Here is an 8,164-nt window from a genome sequence, read left to right as displayed (position 1 = left end):
GTACACACTATGGGTTATGTTAAAGGAGAAAAAAAAAAAACCTGAGTTTAAAAACCCTAATTTTTTATAAGGAGACTGTGAGCAAATCTACCCAACCTTTGCCCTGGAAAGAGACATTATAATTATTAATGTGAACAGCAAACCAATATGCCTTCTGTTCTGGAAGACACTCTCTAACTTCCAAAGCTATTTGCTTTATGAACAATCTTGAAAGATGATATAGAACAAAAACTGTTAATGCCCCTGCTCAGAAGACAGAAGTACATGGAGAATTGAATCCCCACAGTGGGATAATGGAAACTATGGACCTTCTAGTATAAAAATCAGGAGAAAATTTTATGAACATAATTTTAATTCAGTCATTCAAAGTGCTGAATTCTATCCAAACCATTTGTTGACAGGTGTGGTAGAGGAGATCAGTTACTTGTGAATGTCTTAATAGTATTTTAGAGAGGAAAAAAGAAAAATTGGGATATTTATGAGGTTTTTGGATACAGTAGAAAGCATGTATTTCAATGTGAGGTCTTAATTAGGACTGGTTCACGATGTAGTAGTGGACGATGAGTGGACCAGGCAAAGCTAAGGTTTTGAGAAAACAGTTCCGAAGTGAGTGTTATGTATTGAAAGTTAGCAGACGGATGTTCATATTAATGAGTTTTTCAAAAGTGCTTGAAAGGAACAATAATGTTACTTGTATCTTTTGTCTTTTTGGATTGGGTTTTCTGGAAGAGCAAGAATAAGTGTAACATTAGTGAAGTCTTGATAATACAGAGATTAAGCAGTGTGATATAGATGATTTTGCTTCTTCAAAGCCAAATGACATTTATCCAAAGCCTGTCATTATTTGTATATGAATCTGGATTTGTGGCATAGAGACATCTACTCACATTTAATAGGTTTTGTATCTTGAAGACAATATGGGGACAAGGGTAGAAAACAGAATATACCAAAAGGAGAAATTAAAAAAAAAAAAAAACGATCATGGTGTGGGAAAATGACCAATTTAAGGTAAAAAACAAAACAAACAAACAAAAAAAAAACTGTAGAGAGGGCACCTGGGTGGCTCAGTGGGTTAAGTGTCTGACTGCGGCTCAGGTCTTGATCTCACCATTCACGAGTTTTTTTTTTTTTTTTAATTTCTTTTTAACGTTTATTTATTTTTGAGACAGAGAGAGACAGAGCATGAACGGGGGAGGGGCAGAGAGAGAGGGAGACACAGAATCTGAAACAGGCTCCAGGCTCTGAGCCATCAGCACGGAGCCCGACGTGGGGCTCGAACTCAGGAACTGTGAGATCATGACCTGGGCCGAAGTCGGCCGTTTAACCGACCAAGCCACCCAGGCGCCCCTCACCATTCACAAGTTTGAGCCCCACATCCAGGTCTGCGCTGACAGCTCTGAGCCTGGCGCCTGATTTGGATTCTGTGTCTCCCTTTCTCTTTCTGCCCCTCCCCCACTAATGTTCTGTCACTCTCTCTCAAAAATAAATAAACATTAAAATTAAAAAAGAAATATATATATATATATAAAAGAATATATATATATATAAGAAATATATATATATATACATACATATATATATATATATATATATATATATATATATATAGGGATAGAGAGAGAGAGAGGGGCACTTGGGTGGTTCAGTCAGTTAAGTGTCTGACTTTGGCTCAGGTCATGATCTCATGGTTTGTGGGTTCAAGTCCTGTGTCAGCCTCTGTGCTGACAGCTCAGAGCCTGGAGCTTACTTCAGATTCTGTGTCTCCCCGTCTCATCCCCTCCCCAACTCGTGCTCTCTTTCTCAAAAATAAATAAACCTTAAAAAAATTTTTTTTAATGTATAGGAAACAAACAGGGAAGAAATGTTAAACACACAGAAGAATTCTAACAGTACACTAGCATCTGCCCTAAGAATGAATATAAGATTAGAGTCACATTATTATAAAAAAGATATCTTCCTTGCACTTAGGACAATAGAGAAAAATGAGTCCAATCAGAATATCTGATCTAAGTGTATATATATATATATTAATCTTATTATAGAAAATACTTGATTGAGCTATATTTTTAAGATGATTAAAATGACTCACAACTTGTAGCCAGCCGGAAGTTTTTCCAGGTGTTCTTATTTGTTCTTTCTTTCTTTTCTGTTTTGGTCTAGATTTGATATTTCCAAAGTCAAAAGTTACATAAGTCCCGGTAGACAAGGGGTGATTTATAAGCAAAGAGGGTCATCAAGATTAGGATGGAGTTCAAAAGAAGCAATAAGAGAGAAACCACTTGAGAAAACAGAAGTCATTTTATGTTCCAATAAGAATTCCCCAAGCCTATCATTCTCAACGCAGGCTGTCCAGAAAATAAAACCTTTTCTTAAAAATAAACTTTCAGGTTTGAAAAATATTTTTTGGTGCAAATGACAAAGTTAGAGCTTTCTGACCAATGGGCTTCCATTTTCCAGGGATAATTATTAAACTGATAAGGACAGATACCATACTTGATCTTAGCCAAAAGACCGAGAAGCGATTACAGATAATTATTAAAATATGAGAAAATGAGGCAGTAATACTAGAGGTAAATTTAAAACGTTTAGTTCTTCCTAAACAGAGAATTGACATCTGTTCAGACAGTTTGGTGGGCTGCTTTTTTTTTTTTTATTACATTCTGGTTTATATTTCAGTTTCTCTCTAGAAAGATTTGCCCTGATGCATTAATAGGAAACCTATTATTAAAATTCACCAAAGCTGCATACTCCAAATTCACCTGTATCTGTAGTAAAGATGACATTTCACCTCCATCATTCTGCCTTTTTTGTTCATCGAACTTATTTGATATGGAAAAAGAATGCAATAACATATATTGAAGGAGGACACAGGAGAAGAAAGAGCAAACTGGAATGACTCCTTCAGAGGGAGCTGAGATTTGCTGCAAAATTGGCATGTGGCCCCTTAACGCAGCAGATTGAGAGCCAGTAGCCATTGAGGAACAACCATTTAAGTATTGTGACAGCTGTATTCAGCCGTCAAAGAAAAGTTGGACAGACTTCATGGCGGATGACTGAACAGATCAATGTAAAAACTTGAAACATTACATTTGAGTTTCAAGGTAAATACTTTTCCTAGGTAGAGACACTGGTATTTCCTGTGTTTTCATGAAAAATGCCTGATAAATTCATACAATTTGCTTCTAAGGGAAGACGCAGACAGGATGACATATTAAATGTTCTTTAGCTCAAGGTCTACTCAGAAAACAGAACCCAACTCAAAGCTTGTGTGAGGCTAGTTTATTATTATTATTATTATTATTATTATTACCATTACTATTATTTTTAGTTTATTTTTTGAGAGAGAGAAAGAAAGCAGGGGAGGGGCAGAGAGATAGAGAAAGAGAATCCCAAATAGGCTCCGCACTGTCAGCATAGAGCCCAATGTGGGCTCGAAACCATGAACCGTGAGATCATGACCTAAACCAACTGAGCCACCCAGGCAGCCCAAGGATAGTTTATTTTAGCATGTGATCCCAGGTAGGAGATGGAATGCAGGGCAGTGAGAATGGAATAGGGAAGGAGGAACCGCCAATGCAAGGATGTCATGGAGTTGGATGTTCTCCAGGCAAATGTTACCCATTCCCATTGAGACCTTCTGAGGACCTTATAAAATGGACCACAGAATTATCTACCCAAAGATGAAACAGGGAGATATGTGTCCAATACTTTTTGGCCCTGTTGGTCCAGGGTGGCCCTGTTGGCATTAATTGTTTATACTTCCAGATCACGAGGCAGTCTGACTAGATGACATTCCCCACATGGGTCTTACAGGAACTCCAGGGCAAGACTCACATTGCAAGATCCTCAGCTTGAGGCAATGCTTTTGGAAGTTGCACTTGAAAAGCTCTCCAAAGTTTGTGTGATGCTGACTGCTGCGACCAGGGGATTTTCAAATAGTGTACAAGTTGTGTCCAAGGTAAAGGATAGTCAGAACGATAATACTAAATTGAGTCTGGGATTGGATTAGTCTGATGAAAGACAATTTGGTCAGAGATTTAATGATTCTAATGATACAAAAGACAGTGTGCCATACTAGTGCATTTGATTCCCAGAACTAATCCCTTTTTATTACTTTTTTCCTTTATATGATGAAGTTATTTTCAGAAATAATTATGAATTTAAATAAGTAATAATAATGGTCAAATAAAGCCTACAGTGATTTTTTTTTCTTTTGTTGAATTCTGTACTTCTAATAATACAAGTAAAATAATATAAATATTAATAATATAAAATAATGTAAATAATATAAGACAAAAATTAAGACACTTTAATTTTAAAAATCTGTGTTTTTATAAAATATTTAAAACCCATAGTTTTATATCTATATACTGGTCTATCACAGAAATGAATGATAACATTACATTTTAGTTTTGAGCCTTAAGTTCTGAAAACTTATCAAAGGGTTTGTCAAAATCTATATTCTTCATATATTGATGTTTAATAAATAGCATAGCCAAGTTCCATTTTTCATTCATGATTGATAAAGTATTTTTAATGTTTTTTTTTTAATTTCAAAAGGTTGTTTCACTTGATGTGGCAATTATACAAAATAAATTCTTTAAATTTTTTTTTTTTGTTTAGAGAGAGAAACCATGAGTGGGGGAGGGGCAGAGAGAGAATCCCAAATGCAGAGAATCCCTGCACTCTCAGTGCAGATCCCAATGTGGGGCTCAGTCTCACGAACCATGAGATCATGACCTGAGCTGAGGTCAGATGCTTAATTGACTGAGCCATGCAGGTGCCCCTACAAAAGAAATTCTTAAATATAATAGTTTGTTGGAGATTCATAAAAAGTAAATTTTGCAATAAAATCCAGACATTCCCATAATGTCTATGTATTTATTTCTTCAGGACTGATTCTGGCAGATTTTCAGTATTTCTATAGTTCAAAAATATTTTCACCAAATAATTCATCATACATTTCTGTTACGTTTGATAAAAATATATTTGAAGTTTTCTTCTTCAGAGAAAACTCTCTACATATAAGTGTACATTGACTTTATTTGATCTACTGATTTAGAATAATTGCCCAGTTGTTAATGAAAATAATTGAGACATTCAAATACTGTATCTTTGACTTTTTTCTGATGACCTAACACCATTATCCTTTATCATTTCTTTTGGCATTTATCTTCTGCAAATATCCATTTCCTTACATTTTATTGTTGCAAAGTTACCTCCATTGTTTTCTGAATCAATCTTCAAGTGTTAATTTAAAACTTGATGTTTCACTCTAAATAATTCAAATCTTACTCTGGTTGTTTGCAATATTTGTGTCACTTTAATATTTACATTTCAAATTTCACTTTCAAATGAGGTAACTCAGAAAAGACATAGACAGCAGAAGACAATATCTGAGCTGATGTTTGTGTGTCCCTTTTTCCTTTGAATCAACCAGTACTTCATGGATTGAATTAACTTTCAAAATGTGTCTTTCCTGTGCACTCAGCTTCATAATGAGCACTACATCTTTTAAGAAAGTCCTTAGTGATAATATCTACATTCTGCAGCCTTTGCTATTGATCAGGTGAACCTGAAAGGATAGGTTTATTTTTCACAAATTCCAAAATACATTTTCCTGAGGAAATCTTCTAAAAGAGTGAATTCTCTTAAGCTTTGGGGGAAAAAATGTGCTCAAGGAGCAAATGAGAATTAAGGATTAATTTATTTCACATTTTTCCATCATTTGTTTTGGCCACAGTTATACTGTTGTCATATTCTTGACCATTGGGCAGTCATTTCAGGGAATTTCCTGGAAAGGAGAGAAAAAGCTCAAAATTAATTTCTTTATCGTGACCATCTTCAAGATTGATGTATTTGATCAACTTGTATAAATGAACAGAGTATAAAGCTTTGGGAATGTTAAGAATTTCAAACTACTTTGCATTTTTAATGCAACTATCTGTTCTTTGAGGTATTTTTCCAGAAGATGAATATAATTATTTAGACCATAGAAAAAAAACTAGCATGGTAATACATTACTGCATAGTAAAACGTTACAAAATGTTCCTTTGACTTTGGGTCATAATTTGAGAGTAATTTCTTCAACTTCAAAACAGTGTTCTTTATTTGCTAATGACATATGGTTTTTATGATCAGGGAAAGGATATTTTATTTGGCTGAAAGCATTATTAACTCTAAATAAGATCTAAAAAGTCATTTTCTATTCATACACACAAACATATATCTACTTGTGTGCATATGTATGTATATATGTGTGAATATAGGCATATATATGTTTTCGTATGTGGTGTAAAAATCTTCCATTTTGTAAGAAGATAAATATTGTTCAGATGTCTTAATATCAGGAACTTTAGAATATACTTTCCAGCAGGTTTTAAAATGATTTATTAAGCTGGACATACCAGGTTTTGTTTCATTACCAGTAAACTAATAAAATATATAATTTTTTCAGTTTCTAAACAACTCACATAAACTCTCAATTTTCCACTATATGGAAAATATATAAAGAGTCTAAAAACCATCAAGTTGACAAGAGTTGATTTCCCTCCTTTGTTCTTTTCTCATTCGCATTCAATTGTATAACAACATTTATTATAATATGGTTCACTTCTTTTAAACGGGTTTAATCTCAATCACCTGGAACAAATATTGACTAAGTAGTGAAATCATAATACATTAAAATTTCATTTATCATATCTTTTCCTTCAAAGGCTTAGCCAAGCATCTCCTTATCATCATCATTATCATCATCACTATTAGTGTTGACTTTTGATGATACTTACTTTCTGTTCAAAATTATCAAACTTGAGAGAAAAATATTCAAATTCATCCTTTACCTGTATCACTTAAGCATTATTCTTTCTTATATGGGTTCTTAGGATTGTATGTGCAAACCTGATTTTCCTATAATTGAAGAACTGTATGTAATATTTTATATATTACACTTTTTAGACTATGTTCAATGATTCAATTACCTCCTGTATTGACTTCTATTTTCTTGTTTTACTCCACTAGAATGTTATCACTTCATGTTGACAAGAAAGTTCTTTACAGAACTTTACAGAACGTAGAATTATTATGGTTTCACAATAATATAGAAAATGACTTTAGGCTACTCTAAATTCCTGGAGAGGGAAAAAACCTCAAAACACAAAAAACTATGTAGATAAAGTTTTATAACAAGTGAATGTCAAACTTTGGTTAGTTTGATATAATTATTTAAATTACTTTTTATATGTTAATAAGTTTATTTTCTCACAACCAAACATAAAATGTTTATTTTGAGTAACAACTCAATTGCTCCACTGGTGCACATTTTATTTTTATGACTTGTTTTCTGTTTAAAAAAAAAAATTAATTAAAATAGAATAATAAAATCCAATTTTAAGTATGTTATTAAAATCAATAAAATATTATATATGTGGCTTAATATGAACTTTTCAAACAAAAATTATGCACTTCAGAGTTCATATATTATTTCACTCAGGTCTTAAAATAAAAATTCCAGCAGTCACATGGAATGACAAAATTGACCTAATTCGAATTCCATTTCTTTATCTGTACATTCATTGTGCTGACACTGTTTATTCTGTGTCCACCTTTGGAAAAAAAAAAGCTTGAGCTTTTTTCTGCCTAGATACCCTTAATGAAATATTCTATATTTTTAATAAAATAAAAAATGAAAAATATATAGATATTAATCTTATTATCATTATTTTGTCTGAAAAATGAAACATAAGATTTATAGTAATCAAATGAACATAACTTAGCTATCTAATTGAATGACTGATAGGGAAATTTAAGTGGTACAGAGGATTACCATATTGGGATTTTTTAAAATATTCTAATAATATAAAATAATATGTGCTACCTATAAAATAAATTTCAACTAGAGGATAATAGAAAAATGTAGCTGCATGTTAGTGATCCTTTCTGAAATGAGTATCTTTAAAATGAGCTACAATTTAAGAAGAATATTTATGAAATTCTTTTACACATTTCCTTGTAAGGAGAGGAAAAATAATATGTAGTACCACATTGGTTGGAGACACACTGTACCTGATGATATTTAGAGATCACGCTATTTAGAAAACAATGACTATAACTGGGTCCACATGTGTCGGGGGCTTACTGTACAACTGAGAGTTCTCTGAATTAA

At 32.9% G+C, this 8,164-nt stretch overlaps 1 long non-coding RNA gene and 1 pseudogene across 1 annotated transcript; both read right to left on the bottom strand.

Moving 5' to 3' along the window:
* Positions 1 to 2,310: 2,310 nt before the first annotated feature.
* On the bottom strand, positions 2,311 to 2,523 carry LOC123592365 (annotated as a pseudogene).
* Positions 2,524 to 5,688: 3,165 nt separating this feature from the next.
* Positions 5,689 to 6,998, bottom strand: LOC123590128. Its single transcript, XR_006708622.1, has 2 exons — positions 6,843 to 6,998; positions 5,689 to 5,794 (listed from the first exon to the last, which is right to left on the bottom strand). It is a non-coding gene; the product is annotated as an uncharacterized LOC123590128 (long non-coding RNA).
* Between the last annotated feature and the right edge of the window lie 1,166 nt (positions 6,999 to 8,164).

This window comes from Leopardus geoffroyi, chromosome B4 (assembly GCF_018350155.1).
Source record: "Leopardus geoffroyi isolate Oge1 chromosome B4, O.geoffroyi_Oge1_pat1.0, whole genome shotgun sequence".
NCBI classification, from domain to species: Eukaryota; Metazoa; Chordata; class Mammalia; order Carnivora; family Felidae; genus Leopardus; species Leopardus geoffroyi.
This window is presented reverse-complemented; position numbering and strand designations above follow the sequence as displayed.